We start from the raw sequence: 20,597 nt of genomic DNA, 5'->3' as shown, positions 1-20,597 counted from the left end.
CTGATTAAAATATTTAACAATCAAGGCTGTCTCTGAGTACAATTTTGGCAATTTTTTCGCCAAAGGTCGTCCCTACTTAAATTGGTTATATATTCATGGAATTAATGACAGCGTGGAGGTGGAGAGGAGGTTAATTTGACTGACTTGATTTCCGCTGCGTGGATGGATGGATGCAATTTTTGTTACCTTGGAAACCACGTAAAAATAGCGCTGTTGTTTTTCTTGGGGTAAATTATATCTTTAAGAAGTCGTTATTCATCTTGATCGATAAATTGTGTACGCAACTATACAAAATTTATGGCTAACAAGGAGCGATGGAAAGGTAAACGGCAATCATGAATCATGGATGTTTAATTAATTATAGTGGTCGTGAAAGGTCGACAAATAATAATTAGTGCAGTAAAGTTATGTACATATTTTGGTGGGTATGCATAAATGTGAAGGTAGATTTGATCTTGAATTCGAAAAATTGACTAAAAATTGAAATAATTAATAAGTATTATTTCGGCATGATTTATGGAAGATTAAATAAAATTTGTAGTTTTAAGCAGAATTTTAATATTTTTAAAATGTACTTAAAAACAAGTAAATTTGAATTATTTAATGAAACTAAATAAGCTTTGATTTAAGTAACTGATGTAAATTTGATTTTCGTTATCTTAAAAAATGGACATGTACTCTTGTTCAATTTAATGTAATGCTAAATTCACGCAAAAATGAGATTGACCACATATTTATAGAATTAAACGTATGAAAATTGTTAACGGGACAAATTTGAAGAGCAATTTACAGATGTGTTTTTCACAATTTTATTTTTTATTCCTTTTATTTCAGAGTAAGATCAAATTTTGTAAAGTGTAGTTTTGCGAAGTGAATGTAGCTAAGAATAAATGCAAATTAAACACGAATATTTGGTTAGGGACGATGCCCACGTTGCAAAAATGGTGAAAGAATTCAAAGAATGTGGAAGACAAGAAAAATTGGCCATATTTAGCAGTGTGCCAAGTAATTAACGGAGAGCTGATATGAATTTATTTATTTTCAACTTTTTCACTTGATGACGACCGTTGGTCAAATTTTGTGGGTGTGATCCCTAACTCGCATAGATAACAAAAATTTCAAAATATTTTTTATATATTTCTGGGTTTTCAGACAAGTAAATATGTCCGCTATTTTTTTTAATTGTCCAAAAATATGTATATACTTATGTTTTAAATATTTAAATACGATGAATTTTTTTGCTAAAAGAAATTCAACCATAAAAAAATCCAGAGTAGTCAATTCAAAAGTAAAACTATGCGAAAATATGTTTTTCAACATATTTTGCAAATGTTTTTTGCAAGGCCTATTGACTCTGTAATTGACGCGATTTCAGAATTTAAACAACTTTTATCATTACAAGAAAAGTTGCATATTTTGCATCCTTTGTTTTCTTGTCGTGGGGTGAGGAGGATGACCAAATAGGCAATTCGTCGTCGTCACCTTGCAGGGTTGGGTACAGTCACATTTATGGCGAAACTTCTCCTTACTTCTTGACCCAGAGATTTCCTCTGCCACTTTGTAACCTTTAAATTAAAATGATTTTTGAATTGAGCAAAACATTTGTAAAAAAAACAATTTGTAAATGATAAAAATTTCATTTTTCATTTTGATTATGCAACCGAGAAGAATTTCATTTCTTATTTTTAGCATAAAATTGTCCATAAATTGTGTAATGCGGTCCGATTGCGGCATACTTATGTATAATCTTAAAATACAAAAGAAAAGTAAAAATAGTCTTCGGACTATATTTTATTTTCTGTACAAAATTTTCTAGTAAAATGTGCAAATTTTAAGTATTTTTTAAGTAAAATTCTTGCCAATAATTGATCAGAAAAAGCAATCCTTGGTAATTTTGTAAAATCCGTGAAATCCGTACACTTATCAGGTTTTACAAATTTGAAACATATTTCTGAGCAAAATTAGCTCTAAAATTCATGTAAACTTCGTCCAACCAATGGGGTATTTGTGTTTTGTAAAAGTTCTTTTATAAAACATTAATGTTTAAAACAATAAAAACATTAACATTAACATTAACAAACATTAGCATTAAAACAAGTTACCAATTACAAGTTACCAATTACTCCTTGACAGTCCTTGAATTGCTGCAATACGTTTAGAGTAAATTCGACACCAAAATTTTATTAATTACCAAATACACACTTAAAATTTGTGGACTTCAAAATTGTAAAATTACAAAAATGTTTACCTACACCTCGACTTTCTTAATTTAAGGAACATAAAAATATTTCGAAATTTTGTTTAATCTTTTTTTTTTACTAAACAAACGCACATTTATCATAAATTTTTAATATTTGTCAGATTAGTTTAACAAAAATTACACCATTTTTTACAATAAACACATATTTATCACAAATTTATACCATTGTTTAGATTACTTTAACAAAAATTATACCAATGCTAAATTTTATTTACGTAAACATACTGCGCCTTAATTTACATATTTAATTTAGCACACCTCTAAAGAGAGAGAATAAGTGTTTCAAAATTTTATAGAATTTTTTATGTACGTAGATATTTACAACAAGCAAATATTTGTCATGGCAACAGAGCGTGGATATTAATTTAATTTCGACCTTTTCATTTGATTCCGACCGATGGTCAAATTTTGTGCGAGTGTAGATCACTAAAATTTCAATTTTTTTCACATATTGCCACATATTTCTGGGTTTCCAGACATATCCATATTTCCGATATTATTTCAAAAATACGGAAATTACAAATTTACATAATTAAAAAATACGTACATATTTCTGTAAATATTTCAACGATGTGAAACGAAATCTTTTTCCTTAAAAATTAATCACAAAAAATCCAAAGTATTAAATTCAAAAGTAAAAAAATTTACACAAATGCTTATTTTTACAATTTTTTTGTAAAGATTTTAGCGTTCTTTTAGAAAATATTAACTCCATATTTCCCCAATTTTTCGTAGATACATAGCCCCACTGTGGTCATGAATTTAAACAATTTTTCGAAATATTTTAACCAATTGAATCCTACCACAAAAAAATAAAGATTTAATTCCATTACGATGGCGGTCAGACGTCAGACCTCCTCTAATTCTGCATATTTATCTAATTAGCAATGAAAAAAGAGAACAACGAGAGATGAACGAGGTGCAATATTTTGATCTATTCGAAGGTGCAACAAGTCAACTTTTTGTATTTACTAATTGCACTTCACCCACAGGGTTTCGTTTCTGAGCCCGTTTAACAATATTCTAAAAACAATGTGTTTTGCCACATTCCTTGCACTCCAAAGCAAGCCACGCAAGAAATGCGAGGTGCAAGAAAGTGCGAAAAATTTGCGCTGTTATGCCACGCGCCGTATGGAGTATGCGCCACTGGGCTAGTTTCTTGCGCCTTGCAGGTCAAAATAGTTGCAAAAAAAATAATTTCTTGCAGTTATTTTTTCAAGTAGTTACTTGTACCCGAAACCCTGTGCATCGAGCATTATTTATTTGCACAGAGTGACAAGCATACAAATACACATCCACATTTTGTGAAGCTTTTATGTATCTCCACTTTTCAAGATTGAGAAGGTGGACGACTTTTCATTTCTCAACTTATTTGGCCACAATAATTTTATGTGAGAGAGAGATTGGCAGACTTTTTATGCAATTGATTATCATATTTTACATATTTATTCACTTTGGGTAAACTCACGGTAAAAAAAATTTGCAATATTTTAAAAAGATGGGTCCAATTTTTTACAGTTTAAAAAATGATAACCTAGTTTTCAAGGGAATTTGCGTAAAGAAATGAGTTACATATGTGATTTAAATATGTAAAAACTTATATCTATATCAAAATCTGTATCCTTTCAGTTTTTTTAATTCTTTGATTACAAAAAAGGTTCCATTTTTTTAGAATTTTTGTATCTAAATTAAAATCCATAAGTAATTCAAATTTGCGACATGAATCAATTTATTTACGTAAATAATAATTATAATCTTTGTATTTACTAATTTAGTAAATTATTTGGTTCGAAATGAAGATTCCAATTTTTTTAAATTTAGTTGTCTTAAAAAAATTACAACCTTAATCTTCAAGAGGGTCCACAAAAAGTAGGTATACGAAATGCGATGCAAATATTGAGGTAACTTTGTAAAACCCGTAGTAAAATTTGCAAAATGATTGTAAAACTTTTACCACATACAACTTTACAAAACTTTGTTAGCTAATTTTCCTTCGAAATAATTTTCCTGTGTGATTTGTCTCAATTATTAAAATCCCAAGTTTTTCATACGATTTTTCTTCAGAAAAATGTAACAAAATTTTGACGTGAGTTGCACCAAATTCAAGTCATCATCACCGCCACGATAAAAACGAACGTGAACTTGGCCTAAGGTTGATAGTGGTCTGGTCGTCTAACAATTCTCCCCATCCACTACACAGTTTGGTCATGAATAGCGTCCAACTTACAGTGCAATGTATGAACGTATGTTAGTTAATTGTGCCCTGTTAAATAGATTAGTGTGGCAGAATGATGATCTGAACAGAACGTGGTAATCCCCACACAAAATTTGCCCTCTTACTGCCATAAATGAGCTCCTTGTCCGTCTTTCGTCACTTGACGACGGTGTCTGTTTTGTCATCAGGGTTATAACATCCACCCAAAAATTGTAAGCCGTACTGTCAACGGAAGTCAGAATTGGATAGGTTTCATTGCCAGAGGGCGGATATGTAGTTATGAAGAAAGAAATTTTTTTGCAAAATTTGTAGTTTTGAAATGGATTTTTTTCAGGACTTATTTCTTTGAGAAACGAAAATTCGTCTCGCATCGTTGAAATATCTTTTTAATATTTATAGAAACAACGTCAAAATGTGTGCGAAAAAACACAAAAATAAGAATTTTCGAAAAATTTGTATTTCTGAATTTATTGTGGTCAAATTTCTTTGATGAGGAAAATTTCGCCTCACATCGATATTTACAAAATAAGTATGTATTTTTGAAAAAGTATGTAAACGATTTCCGTATTTTTGAAATAATAACGGAAATATTTACACTTCTGAAAATCTGGAAATATGTGATAACATGTAAAAAATATTTTGAAATTTTTGTGTTCTATGCGAGTTAGGGAACACACCGACAAAGTCTGACCGTCAGTCGTCATCAAATGAAAAAGTTGAGCATAAATCCATATCCGCCCTCTGCTCATAATTACATAAGAAGGATCAAAACAATACTGTCGTGACGAGTGATACCATATTCACCTCTCTGTTATCATCCCCGTAAAAGAAGAAGAATGTGATACGTGACACGACAGAAAATGAAATATGTGGGCGTTGGTCTTCCGGTGGGCGCTTGGTAGGTCAGAGGTGAGTGCAGTCGGGACGGACTGGGATGAATGTTCCGGAAGGACACCACACAGTTTGGAGGCGTAAGGCCGTATGTGCGATCGGCAGCCCCACTTATGATGTGAGATACACGAAAAGTTAATGTTTTATCGGAATTTAGCACTCGAAATAAGTCACCGAAATGTAATACGCGTCCCCCGAGAGTCATAGTTCTTACAGAGCAACTGGTTATCAATTTATTTTACGTAGCCGGAGGATTTTACATTTATATATCAAGAAACCAAAATATATTTAGAGGTTGTGGAAACTGTAGAATTATGGGGGACTTTAGGATGGCAGTGGTGGAGAGAGGAGATACGTCTTGGTAGACACCGGAACTCCGTCTGCCTGGATTCTTGGACAGACGACAGTATATGTCCTTGTTGAAGGAGACGATGTCCTTCAGCCGATGTATGGATAATTTGGAGTGACTGGCCGGTCGAGATATCAATGTATGAATATGGAGACGAGGAAGAGATAGGAGGGGAGGATGCATATGATATGCATAATTCCCTCAAATAATAGAGTAAAATAAATCCCGTGCGGGAAGGATACGACTGAAATGCATCCCTGAAAATCAAGGAAAATCGTGTCCCTTAAGAAGACTGTCATTTTATCATGCACTTAAATGCATCAAAAGGATAGAATTGTACTTGTGCAAAACCTTTATCAAAAACCTAATCAATCAATCAATCAATTGTCAAAATCCTGATTTTACCGGCCGAAAATTAGTCCATTTTTTAAGAATCAAGTTCTGCTGCAGACGAGACTATAATTCTGGCGAAATTTTCTGTCTACATAAATCTGCATGCTATTTTTTGCGAGCTGTTTTATGCCAAAATTTTCTGGAGGATTCTGCACGTGCAGAAAAATAGACCAATTTTTCCCACTGGTTGATTTTCATCCCGGTTAAGATGTGACACGGATGGCATCCATTATGCACTGGCTCGGCCTCCTCCTTTATTTAAGGTCTCATTACCCAAAGTTAGCAATTTTATGTATGAAATGAAATGAAATGAACTAACTGGTTGGTTTGTATTAAGTCCTTCTGGTGGTTGTGGTGGTGGTGGTGGTGGGTCTGTCGTGGTCGAAAGGTGACTGAACCAGCACTAAACAACACGGTATTTAGGCAAGAATGACACCGTCGTCGTACATAATAGTGGGACGACATTATTTTACGCTCCCGTTATTTTCCACTCTTCTTCCTATGTATCTAATCATTAATTGTGGGTGATGATCATTACTGGCGACTGACTGGTAATGACTTTTTTTGCATATTCCACGAAGAGTCAGGTTTGCAAAAATGTATTATTTTCAGTAATGATCAATAAGCAGGAGGGTTTTCATACCACGTGGTGGGGCGGTTTTTGTGCGACTAATTTCACAGTTTTCGAGGAATTAAATAGATATTGGGAGGCAATACCTTGATAACTTTGTTAAATGTGTAAATTTTGTAGAATAATTTTGCAAACTTGTACAAAATAAAAAGACGCCGCCCTTGATCTGAGCAAGTTTGCAAAAATTTGTAAGCTGATTTTCCTTCGAAATATATAAAAAAAATTTTGGAAAAGTTTATAAGCTTACAGAATGTACGCATTTTACCAAGTTATCAAGGACTGCGTGAATTGCTTTATTGCTATTTAAAATCCTGCAAATTCTCATCTTCTATCTTGACTTGTACATAATTTGCAATTTATTCGCCATTTTTTGGAGAAAAGGAGTTCATTTCGTCTCATCCGGCGAGTTGTTATATAATTCCTGGGAAATAGAGACAAGCTCAACTGTGTTTAAACTGTGCGGAGAAGATGTGACTCACTTTGACCTCTGGGCACGATGATCCCGAAAGGGATCACATCCCACCCTCAAGGCCTCCAAATTGACCAAGAAAGAAGAAGCACCATCATCATCTCCTTATCGTTGGCATTGCATTGTTGTAGGTAGAGAATTAATAAAAAAGTGGTGACTGTGGTTCACTAGTGGCGGTTTTGGTGGTGGTGGTTTGGTATTTGTGACCAAGGTGCCTTATAAATTTGGAAGGGAAGAAATGAATAGCACTGTGATTACGTCCTGTTCATTATTTTATTATTCTCTCCTCCATCCATTCGGGAGAGAGAGGTAGAGAATATGCTTAAATTACGGGGGAAGAGTTAGTCACATTTTTTTGTGCAGATTTTTCGGGTAAAATTAGTCCATTTTTTGACAGAAGAAACGTTCAAAACTAGGCAGAAAATGTTTACACAATTCGCCCAAAAAAAACCCTCTGGAGAAAAGCTTAGGCTGAAAAATTGTGCAAAATTCTGAAAGTCACGAGTACCAAACGTGTGTAGAAAAATGTAGCAATTTTTTCAGAATCTTGCAGACAAAATTTGTAAACAATTCACCCCTCATAAAAATACCTACGCACATTTATTTTCACACTGTACAAAAGTTTAGGCAGAAAAATGTGCTGCTTTCCAAAACTGGGCATCCTTTAGTAGAAAATCTCTACATAATTCATTTAAAAGAAAATTGAGCGTTTGTACACTGGAGAAAAGTTTAGGCAGAAAAATTGTCCAGAATTTCATCTGTAAGAATTTATTTTGTTAAAAATTGTGCCAAATTTTTAAACCTGGTAGCCCTTGATAGAGTTTTTTTACGTTACGTAATTAGTGAATGTGGTGGTCGGTACAGTGGCCGGAAAAAATGGGATGCAAAATCATTACGGCGGAAGGAAGAAGAAGGAAGGAAGGATGCAATGTGAGTAACGGTGTTGGACTAAAATTGGCTATTTTTTGCAGAAAAAAGTCCTCGTTTGATGAAGTTGATTGAATAGGTTTTGTGGAAATCAAGGATATGTGACTAATTTATGCAGCCAGTTACAGCTTCAAAAGCACAATGGACAAGAGAGAACCGTTGCTTGGGGAAAAATTTGCGTATTTTTGGGTAAAAAAGTCATACCTGGCTTGACAACCGGGTGATCCTTGTAAGATTCGGAATTTTTCACTTGTCATGAAAACGTTACAAAATGTTGATAAAAATAGGGACAAAATATTTTAGAAATCTTGATAATTTCTACTCCGTGAATTTCTGGACAAATTTCCTTGTTTATTTTCATTTGTATGGAAAATTTCGCTAAATTTTTACACAACAGAAATTTTGAATATCCTCAAAATCGAAATGTTAAAAACGAGTCGAGCTTAATTGTGTCCAGATTTTTATTTTTATTGTTTTATTATTTTACTCCATCTACATTTGAGATACGTCATGTTTTTTAATCGATGCAGGAATTTTAAAAAAATTCTTAAACATCCATGAAATAAGATTTGGGCTCATTTTGCCCCTAATGTTAAAAGTGCGAGGACTTGCTCCCATCATTAAAAAGAGGTCACCCCCCTTCCCGCACGCCTCCGACTTTTATCTTGATCTTCGTAACAAGAATTCCTGTCGTGTAATGTTGTCCTTGGTCACCAAGTAATAATTCTTCGTATACAAATATGTACGCACACAAGTTACACACATACGTGGATCATGCAGAGAGAAGACAGGTGCATCTGTGTCACTATCTGTAATACTCGTTAATATTTGTCATCTACCTATAAAGACTTTGTTATTATTAGAGTGACACTTCCCTCATGGGCTGATGCACCGAAAAAATTCGCATAAGCACACATTGTGTGCAAATTTGTACACAATTCTTGACGATCATTGTTGTGGGTATGGTGTAGATATGAAAATTTCGGAGTGCTGTATGAAAATTTATGGAGTTTCATGAAGAATAAATTCATGGGAAGGGTTGAGACCAAATATCGTACTTTATTGCAAATCATCAACTTTTTTAATTTGAAATGTTGGAAAACCGTGTGGAAAAATGCTGCAAAAAAATATTGGCAAATTAAACCCCCCAGAGTTATAAATGTATACATTAAGACGCTTAATATTCACTATAATGATCTACACAAGATTTAAAGGCATCTGAAAACCTGGCAAAAATGACTAATACAAAATGTATAAAATTTTGGAATTTATACTAAATTATGTAAAATTCGGAAAATATAAAATTTTTTAACTTTTTTAATTAATTAAAAATCTACTTGCCTTTAGTGGTCTAAATTTTTGTTTACTATGGCAATAAACGAATTCAAATAAATCTGTAATCTGCAAATTTGCAAATCTGCAATTCCGGTTACATATTTACAAGGATATAAAAATAAATGCTACGAAATTATGGCAAGAAGTCGCCATCTGAGGCTGAAAAGCAGAGAAATCTGAGTCCTGGCGATGTAAAACTGTCACATTTTAACATTTAACATTTTAGCATTTTAATGCAATTTTAAATGTCATTATCAAATAAAACTGCTGCTGTCGTAATTCGCTACATAATGTGAGACCTAATTTTTAAAATGATTGAATACAATTGTGCCCAAACTTGATAAAGAAGAAGAAAAAAGTTAGTCAAATTCAAATCAAGTCATGAGAAGGATGTCTCTCTCTCTCTCTCGTGGTCAACATTAATACCTTTTCGGAGGGCCATGCATTATGCATTATGCATGATGCTTTTTTCCCATTCTGTGAGAAGGTTGCATTTTCTTCGTCAATCTCATCGTTTAGGTTTTGCGGATATGCATTTAGTTTCAGCTTTTTTATTTTGTGATGACCGACGGTCAAATTTTTTCCGTGTGTTGCCTAACTCTCATAGATCACACAAATTTCAGAATATTGTCGCATATTTCTAGGTTTTCATTGTAAATTTTTCCACTGTTGTTTCAAAAATATGAAAATTTTTTACATACTTTGTCAAACATGCTTATACATTTTGAAAATATTTAAAAACGATGAGACGAATTTTTTTTAATTGGACCCCAAAAAATCAAGAGACCAAAATTCAAAAGTAGGACCTTTCAGAAAATTTTGATTTTTATATTTGTTTTATTATTTTTCCTAAATATTTTGGCATTTTTCACATTTAATATTAAATACAAATTCCAGAAATTTTTTTCACAAACACATATCTGAAAATCGAGAAGCCAAAAGTTTACACATTTTCTGCAGAATCTCACTCTGCTGATGCTCTTCTTACTGCCTAAACTCTTCTGCAAAGTATACGATATTTATCGTAATAATAAAATTTTTTTATAAAACATGGAAGGAATTTTATTCTATATGTTCCTGTAAAATTACTTACGCGACACCCTTTATGCCCGACCTATCACACCAGCCTATGCATTTCTTGGCTCTTTCGTATTACCAATTTGCATGGAAATCCAATTACAAAAGTCGGTTAGTGTACAAATTCAGGTTTGTTTGTGGTATGTTTTTCCCCACTCTTCGCCTCCTTAACTTTTTGGCTGGCATGAATATTATCTAACTCTCTGTATTCTCGAGGTCCGCATTGTTTGGAAGGTTGCCACGAAAAGAGACGTGAAAGACTTTATAATAAAATTGAGAATCTGAAATCAAACCCATGCCGTGAAATTATTCACACCTGATCATTCACATTCACAACATCTGTACTTCGGTGGGTCCCGTTACGATTTCCTTCTTCTTCTCCCTGCTGCTGCTCCCACTTCTGGTTAAATAATAATAATAATAATAATGATATGCAAATCTATACCTGTCTCGTCGTGTCGGTATTTATTTATTTAATTCGATTTCGTGGCGTGGTGGTGTTGATAAAAGGAAATCATGGGAAATTTATGGGGGAGGAAGGTCTTAATAATAATTTGACATGTTTCCGGTAACTTGGATAAGGTGTGGAATTGGGACGTTTAAATTTGTCATGCATAGTTGGACAACATGTGACGATGTGTTTATTTTCATGACCACACAATTCGCAAAGTATATTTGTAAGAGTAAAATTATGCCGATTTTTTTAGGGAATAAATTATTTGCAAAAAAGTAATGATTTCCGGTAACTTTGAAATTTTTGTCCAAGTGTTTTGGTATGTATGTGATGCGAAATTTGGACTTTTAAGAAGTTGGATGACGACGTATGACGTGAGCTATTTTCTGCACGGCTCGTCTTCTTACGTGATCCGTTGGTAATTTGGTATGTTGTCACTACTCGGTATTTATTGTTATCTTTTTCACGGTACACATGTCGGAGATGGAGAAAAATAGTGATGGTAATCCGGTCGATCTGAGGATCTGTACCGAGACTTATTTTTCGCTCGTCTTGACCGGCATAAACTATTGTTAAGCATTCAAATAAATAATATGATGTTACAAAAGTGGAATCCCACTGTGTCGAATTCTGCAGTAATTGACATAAGCTGGATGCAAATTGAATTTAGCACATTTTTTGCATATTGTTGCAGATAATTTCTATCCGTTTTATTTTGCAAAACGGTATGTGCATAATTTTGCGCAAATCTAATAGTTTTCTGCACAAATAGTTTTGCATAAAGTTTTTGAGCCGATCCGATCGGATCATCAAATCGGATCGGATCAGATCCACGTAAAAAATCCGGTTCGGTCCGTCGGATCGGATTTACTACCAACACGAACTAATAAGTGGTCAATGGGTGTAGATAAAAATGTAGTGACGCATGTTCCGACATGGATGGGACACTTAAAGAATGGGACGAATCAGTGGACGAACAATGCAATAAATTAAAATTGAGGAGTGACTCGTCACTTTTGTCATGACTGTAACTGTACATCGCACATATCCGACACTACACCATCGGGTGTGAATTGCAAAATAAAGTCATTGTGGATTTAGGATTCGGTTGTAGAAAATTTTGCAAACTGGAGGAAAAATTGCGATTTTTAATTGTAGTGGATTTACTAGTTTTTTAGCCAGACGCTGAACAGTTTGTGGGGACAGATTTTGCAAAAATATGGGCATGGAGTTTCGCATAGTGAATAAATTGACCAATTAATGATCTACACTAGAGGGCAAAACTTTTTATTATAATTTTGCATAAATATGTATGTAAAAATCGCGATGTTGCGATTTTTAAGTCGTATTATTGGCAGCAAATTTTTAACTTTTTTTGTCTTTGGATACAATAACGAACAAATTTAAGCCGAGTTTGCCAAAATTCACACTGGAGGGCAAATTGTTTTTATATTTAATTTTGCATAAATATGTAAAGGGGAAAAGTCCGCTTTTTGCGATTTCTAAGTCGCATTATTTTTGGCAGAAAATGTTTACTAAAAAACCCGAGGCGAAATTTGTGCTATACTTTTTTATGTTTGTGGATGAAATAATGAGCAGATTTAAGCCAAAAGTTTGCTAAAATTTATGTTCTTTCCGCCGAGGGGTAAATATGCGAAAGAAAGAAAGCGACCACCAGGGTCAGGATCACACCAAAAACCAGAAAGGACACCAACACACATACACACGCCTTCTTTGCAAATGTCCGTGCAGAAAGGATGCCATCGAGTTGAAAGAGGTTTTCGAATGTTGAATGTTTTTGGATTTTGAATGTGTCCTTTTGCCAAAAATATTTGCACATAAATTCGCATTCGTATGACTAAAAATTGTTGTTCTTAGATACAAAAATTGTCGTATTTTCAAAATCTGTCAAAAAATATATCAAATTTTATTTTAACAGCTTTATTTTCCAGCTTGAAAATTTCTATCATTTTTTGTGCATAAATTCGCACGTCTGTACAAAGGAGAAAAAATAAAATTTCAGAAATTTTTAAAATCCAGGCAAAAATACATCCAATTTTACTTCCATAGCTCTATTTTCCAGTCTGACAATTTCTATCGATTGTTTACACATGAATTCGCACGTCTTTATTCGCAAGATAAAAAATTGCCTGCCTCAGAAATTTTCAAAATCCATCTCATTTTATTTACATACATTTTATTATGCATCTTACCTTGAAAATTTCTACCAGCCTTTCAAAACACACATTAATTACACGCAGCTGCATACGCATTTACACATGACAAAAAATTGTCTCATGTCACAAACCATGCAAAAAACTCCTGCCATTTTATTTGCACAGTGCCACGAGAAAAAGTGGGAGGCCGTAGAATCTCCTTTATTGCGGATTATTACAACTGGGATGGTGATCAGAGTTTAAAAGTTTTATGCAAGCAAGGAGGAAGTGGGTCAACGGGTCATTGCTAACAAGTTATTGTCCCAGCTACCAGTACAGCTCCTTAATAATGCCCAAGACGGACGGACGGATGGACGGACGGACGGATGGACGGACGGGCGAAAAACTGGTCGTAATAGTAAAACCCTCACCACTCATTATGAGACCTCAGGATCACAAAGTATGCGATCTTTCCACATCCACAATGGTCAAATAGTGGTTACACACACACTACCAACATGACGTGACATCAAGCAGCAGCAGAAATACGATATCTTCTTGACCACTTAGCCTGTCCTGCACTCTTAATAATAATATGAGAAGAATTAACCAATGGGAATTTTAAAGGGGTTGAATGTTCCCGAAATGTTGTACTAATTTGAATTAGTAGGAAAATCAATTAGCCTAAAAAATGGCACATTTTTCTGTACAATTCTTCCCAATTTTTCTGCAGTGTATATAAATATTTTTCTGAGGAGTGAATTATGCCGAAATTTTATGCCAAATTTTATGCCGAAATTTGCGCATTTTTCGGCTGATCAATCTTCATAATTAGAAATTTGCCCAAAATTCATCACCATTTCGTAAAAAAGACTACTTATATCTATTACCAAATTGTGGTAATACTTGTATATTTCTTCCCGAATTATTTAGCGTGTCCTTCTTCTCCTTTCCTGCCCCTGCAACTTTACCACCTTTACCAACTTTCGAAACAAGTAATAAGAAGAAAGAAATAAAAAAGTGGTCAGTTTTGCCGTCAAATTTATCACGCAGAAATCTCAACCTTGTCCTCTACGATCCGTGTGGTGTGGTCGTTTCGTTTTAGAAATGGAATAAATAAAACGCAATAAAATCTGCGATTGACGAGAAGAGAGAGAGAGAAAGATGTATTTGTATGTAGGCCCAATTCTAATTGGATACGTACATACATTTCATAGACATAAATTACGTGCTGAAAGTAAACACTAATAAGTGACCCGTCCTGATCCTCGTCCCTTCTTTCTTGCTAAATATTAACGTTTACCAGCGCAAAATGAGATGAATTCTGCATACAAGAAATATTAGTAACGTGCAGATTTGCTAATCCACTATTTGCACAGAGACAATAATAATTTCGTATATATGAGGGCTAAATTATCGTCTATTCTGTTATGCAGTGGATGCGAAGATTGAATTGTTGTTGGATTGGAGAAGGAGAGGAGAAAAATTATTACTTTTATTGTTGGAAACAATTACCCTTAAATAAGTATTGTGTGGTAAGCAAAGCAGGCACGCAGTGACGGTCAGAGGAGTGACGAGTGAGACATTAATAAATATTCCGACGGGGTTCTTGACCATTTCGACATGTTTCTCTGATGTCTGTGACGAGAGAGGAGAATTAAATCCATTCATTCATTCATTCATAAATTGGCTTCTTCTTATGGGGGTCGAGATATTCGCGAATAATGATAATGACCAATTTTTTGCACCACGCCTCCCCCACATGGAGGATCTAAATGACCAAGCCATGACACGGCAGACCACGTGTTACACATAATAATTTTGGTACCCGTACGAACTATTGGTGATTTGACACGTCCCAGAAATCAGAATGAAATATAAGTATTTGCATTTCCAGAAAAAAATCAATTTATGAACAAAATTATACTTGGGTAAAATTTGAAGCTTTTTTTGTAAAAATTTGACAAAATTGAGGACCACGTGGTCAATCTAGATGTGAAATTTTTTAGCGTCACTGGACCACTTGGAGTCCTCTTTATACTTTTTAAATGATTTAATTTTGCTAAATATTTATTTACTAAAGAGTGGTCACAAGGAATGAATAATGAATAATCGATCTTTGTGCACAGGTAGGTACGTACGTACACATGAAGTCTTGATTGATTCGTAATTACAGTGTTTCGCATGTGCGTATGACGAAACTCGATTGTGGAAATAAATTCATTACTACTCGGCCGATGAGCGAGAGCCAGTAATTATATTTCCAAGCTGCCATCATTGCAAAACCTTTCTCAATTACGCTAGTCTTTAAAGAATAATTAATTACTGATCTCAAGGGCTCGCCGCAGTCGGCGTATTCAAATCTGAATCGATACATTGGTGACCAATTTCTTGTTATCAAAATGGAAATCGAAATTGGTATTTTTAAAAATTTGAGTTGCAAATCTCAAAATTTTAATGGTATATTATGGAAGAAAATGAACTTCAAAATCACGATTTAAAAAATTGCGGAGTTGTAAATCTAATTTTTTAAATCTTATTGCAAATTTCGACTTCAAAAATTGTGGAGTATGAATCTCCAAAAAATAAAACGTCTATTATGGAAAATCTCAGTTTAAAAAGTGTAGAGTTGTAAATTTCCAAATTTGTATTTTATATTATGGAGCCCAAAATTTCCTTAAAAATATCAACGTCCGCGTAGAGAAATTCATTTCCAAAACTGAACCAGTGACCAGTTTCTCGTTACCAAAATTGAAATCGAATCCCCAATATTTAAAAATTTGTGGAGTCACAAATCTCAAAATTTTTATTATGAAACGCAAATTAGACACGGATCGTTACTAAATAAATAAAAACAAATTTATTCTTCACACGGTAAATCCCGTTAGCTTATTTTTATGTATGCGTAGTATAGATTATTTGTATTCGGGACGCGAATAATAAAGAAACGGATGGGATAATCCGCACCTGCTTTGAAAAACACGTGGGTCCACTCAAATGCGATGTGGGTGGAAAAAACGTGTCTCTCGTTTCCATGGAGACGCGGAAATGTGCTGGGTGCACGGTCCCTTTTGATTCTCACGGGCTGCGATGAGATCAAAATCCAATCCATTCCACTAATTGCATCTGTCTCTGTTGGGACTAGAATCACATGGCAAAAATCGGGCCACATAGCTGTGTTCCCATTGTTGCGTGCCATTGGCATCTCATCTTCGTCTTGGTGTGTGCGACAAAAGGGACAGGGTTCCGAAAATGTATGCATTTCTGAGCGATTTGTTATTTGAAAAGTTGATAAAGTAGGTAAATTCTGTTTTTTTAAGATAACGAATGTGGCTTTATATTTGTCGTTTATACATAATTGCTCGTAAAGGGGGGAAAAATTTGATAAAAATGTCTAAATTATGGGAAAAATAGGGAAAATGATGGTCAGTTTTTCTAAGTAGGTATGCAAATATGGATAGTTTCCAGGTTACATATAATTTTGAGGGATTCTGTTATTTACATCTTTTCTCATCTTGCCTCTTTACTTACCAATGTGTGACGATTTTGACCCCAGCGTCTCATTCGTCAAATGTGATTGACGGTTTATCCTATGTACACGGCCAACCTGTAGAAATTTGACGCAAGTTTCAGACCTGGACGCCGATGAATTTTGCGAATTTTGGTGATTTTTCTGTGGCGTCGGGTCGGCGTTAGAAATAGGAAATCAGATTTATTTCGGTGTGTATGCTTGCTATTAAAAGAAACTGATCACGTTAAATTCGGACTTCTTTTGGCGAGCACCCTGCTGCTGCTGATCTACAGTTGTCTTTTCACTGTCTTCGTCTATTTATGTATGTGCGCAGTCTGTTCAATTTATTCATGAAAGAAAACCAACCTGCGCTTTGTCTCTTGGTTGTGATTTAATTCCGGTGAATTTCCACTCTTGGGTGCGGATTTAAGTAATTTATGTAAAAGAAGAGGTAAACTTGCATCATGGCGAAATTTGTATAATTTATGCGAAATTAAGACCTATTTTTGCATGGATATTTTATCTGGGAAAAATGTTTGTATGCATTTTTAGCATGAATTTAAACCAAAGCTGAATTTAATTTATGTGAAATTGCATAAATTGCAAAATTTTCGAATTTATACGAAATAATGATCTATTTTATGAATTGTTTTTTTTGTTGTATCCATTTTATGATAAATTAAGTTAGTAATTCTTACATTTTTTATCCCTATAAACTGAAAAATCCTCCGAAATCTGTTTTGCGCACAAAATAAATCTTATCTTCATCATTTCTTATTCCATAAAAAATACATATTATTTATTATTCATTACCAATATTTAACAACAATGCCGGTGACGGTGATAAACAACAATAAAAATAGTAACAAACAATTACTAAACTAAAAAAATATTAAGTAAAACTAAATATTTTCGAAAATTATGTATGTATACAATTATTAAGCACGTGTCAAAATATTCTCTCTCTTTTTCTCCTCCAAAAAAACTACATAATTCATAAAAAATACAATGGATGCATTTTATTTTTAACGCGTAAAAAAAGTTGACTGTTTTCTTTTCTTTTGAAAAAATAAAGGTAATAAATTTCAAGAATTTCAAGACCAAGAATTTTTCATTTTCTTTCACAAAAAAATATATAATACAAAAAATTCGACACGACAGAAAAAAGAAACTATGAGGCAATTCACGCAGACTTTGGTAACATTGCAAAATCCGTAAATTTCGTAAACTTACAAAATTTTACAAATATTTCTGAGGAAAATTAGCTCCGAAATTTTTATAAACTTGCGTCTCTTAATTTTGTAAATTTATTTTACAAAACGCACCAATTTTACAAAGTTACCAATACCTCCGTGAATTGACTCCATATTGAAATAAGCTTTTCAAAAAATTAGTAAATACAAAAATATATATTTCCTAACTAAAAATTATTTTAAAAAGTGACACATCAAAAATTACTACGTATTTTATAAAACAGAACTGTGTAAAGGTCGCTTGATACAAAAAAAAATCGACTATAATTTCACTAAATATTTATGTATGACACAATATTATGCAAATCAGATTTTTGCATATTTTATATGCAAGTAAGACATTCTTCAAAAATATTTATGTATGCATGTCGTCGTCGTTGTTGTCGTCCTTCAAAAAAGTGAGTACAAAGTTGAAAGAAGAAGAGCAACAATTGATTAATAAAATAATTAAGGGAAATATTGTCACCTAATTGTTGCAAAAAAAATTTCGCAACATTGTTTATATACAGAATATCTTTATCTACAAAATTGACGCGAATAATTGGCACAATAAAATTTAAATCCTTTATTGGATTGATTGATGGAAGAAGAATTGAATGGATTTTTTTCTTTCGTCGGGCTGTGCGAATATTTCGTGGGGGTAAAAAAATTGCATTATAATAAAACTTGCATGGATGGATTTTTGCATTGCTCATTAATACGGGGATGGATACGCCCATCATAAAATAAAACAAAGTCTCGTCATCGTCAGAGTCAGGATTGGAAAAAAATAGAGAGAAATATTAATTATGAAAGTTATGCTAATAGGGAATTAATTATGTCAAGGGAATGAAGAGAGAGAGAGAGATTTGCCAATTTTTGCCAAATATTTGGCTAACTCAGGCAGAAAGTGATGCGTTTTTAAGATACTGATGATAAATATGTATGTGAATTGAATTGAGATGAAGATGACAAATTTGTAGTAATTAAGTAATTATCGAGGATAACTTAGCATTGATGAGCAATTAAAAGGTGTGAATTTTGATGGGGTATATTAGATAATTAAGTGTGGAGAGGACATTTTGAATTTTCTGGGGGTTATCGTCACCTTGATAAGCTCTGTAAGATGGTAAAGTAACATTTGCACATCTTTTCCACACGGGGCAGTAAATAATTCTGTGTAATAAAAAAAATTCACATCCAATCTTGGAATGAATGAGGCCAAATCTTGTCATGTTTTTAAAACTTGTAAATAAATTTGAGTCAAAACTAGTTCAAAGAGTGTGATGAGTTCAGAGGGCGGATATGTATTTTCGAAAAAAAGTCATAATATTTACGAAATATGTACGAAAAAGAAATAAAAATAAGCATTTTCACAAAATTTGTATTTCTGATTCAGAATTCTGAATTGAAAAAATATGTCCATATCCAAAAGTTTTGAAATAATAGCGGAAATATTCCTGTTTTTGAAAACCTAGAAATACGTTCATATAAAAATATTTTGAAATTTTAGTGATCCTTGCGAGTTAGGCGACACGCACAAAGTTTGACCATCAGTCGTCATCAATGGAAAACTTGAAAATAAATCCATAGCCGCCCTCTGCTCATAACTTATTAAATATGTAAAAGTGCTATTCTGACTTTGAAAAGACCTCATCGGATCGAAGTTTATGCGATGAATTTTCGTCGTACGTAAACATTTTAAGAAAACCGTGGTTGACGAGAAGGAGATCGACTTTCTCGAATTAATTTTGTCACCTCAAAGTCATTTCGCATTCTCACCTTTATTCCCTTCCTTCGTTCGTTCACTCAGGAGGAGAGTACGCCAACCTGATAATGACAGATCTTGATGTCCTTTGGATATATGGTAGTACCCCCTCTGAAAGCAAAAAGTGTGAAGCGGTTTGATGCCATGGCCCAATTTACGCCCGTCACACCCCTTTGAAGGCGCGCCGGATGCCAAACTAGCTGCACTAAAAAATTCGCCAAAAATCCAATTTTGTTCGGATTTTCATAATAATTATGTATTTGTGATCCCAGATAGTCCCTTTATCATATTCAGTTGCAAAATTAACTTTTCAGAAATTTTCAATATTTTCGAATATTTCCTGAAAAGGGCATGGCTTGAAAAAATTCAAAATTCCAAAAAAATTCAGATTGATATCTGATATGATAAAGCAACTATGTGGGATCATAAATATGTAACTATTATGAAAATCCGAACAAAATTGGATTTTTGGCGAATTTTTTAGTGCAGCTAGTTTGGCATCCGGCGCGCCTTCAAAGGGGTGTGACGGGCGTAAATTGGGCCATGGCATCAAACCGCTTCACACTTTTTGCTTTCAGAGGGGGTACTACCATATATCCAAAGGACATCAAGATCTGTCATTATCAGGTTGGCGTACTCTCCTCCTGAATGAATGAAAGAGACGGAAAGTGGAGGAGAGAGGAGCTTAAATCGCATTTTACTTCTTAAGCCGTGTGTCTCTCAGAGGCTGCTGCTTTATATTTTTCTATTTATGTCTTCCTACGGTTTTGTGTGTGAGTGTCTCGTCCTTTTGATGATGAAAGGCAGGCACCCTTTGCATACACGGGGGAGCAAAATGGGTCAACTCTCGAGAAGATTTTACTCTTTTTTTGTTGAGGGTCAAGTGAATTAGGAAATCCTGAATTAAATAGGAGATTGAATAGAAAATG

At 33.8% G+C, this 20,597-nt stretch overlaps 2 long non-coding RNA genes across 2 annotated transcripts; both read right to left on the bottom strand.

Annotated features, from left to right (window-relative positions):
* Positions 1-795: 795 nt before the first annotated feature.
* Positions 796-6,499, bottom strand: LOC110858081. The gene is made up of 4 exons (XR_002548728.2): positions 6,428-6,499; positions 6,121-6,360; positions 5,280-5,972; positions 796-1,565 (listed from the first exon to the last, which is right to left on the bottom strand). It is a non-coding gene; the product is annotated as an uncharacterized LOC110858081 (long non-coding RNA).
* A 3,794-nt stretch (positions 6,500-10,293) lies between these two features.
* Positions 10,294-10,984, bottom strand: LOC118438398. Its single transcript, XR_004836753.1, has 2 exons — positions 10,564-10,984; positions 10,294-10,471 (listed from the first exon to the last, which is right to left on the bottom strand). It is a non-coding gene; the product is annotated as an uncharacterized LOC118438398 (long non-coding RNA).
* Between the last annotated feature and the right edge of the window lie 9,613 nt (positions 10,985-20,597).

Source organism: Folsomia candida, unplaced genomic scaffold (genome assembly GCF_002217175.1).
Source record: "Folsomia candida strain VU population unplaced genomic scaffold, ASM221717v1 Fcan01_Sc020, whole genome shotgun sequence".
NCBI classification, from domain to species: domain Eukaryota; kingdom Metazoa; phylum Arthropoda; class Collembola; order Entomobryomorpha; family Isotomidae; genus Folsomia; species Folsomia candida.
Note: the sequence above shows the minus strand (reverse complement) of the source record. Positions and strands in the feature narration are given on the sequence as shown.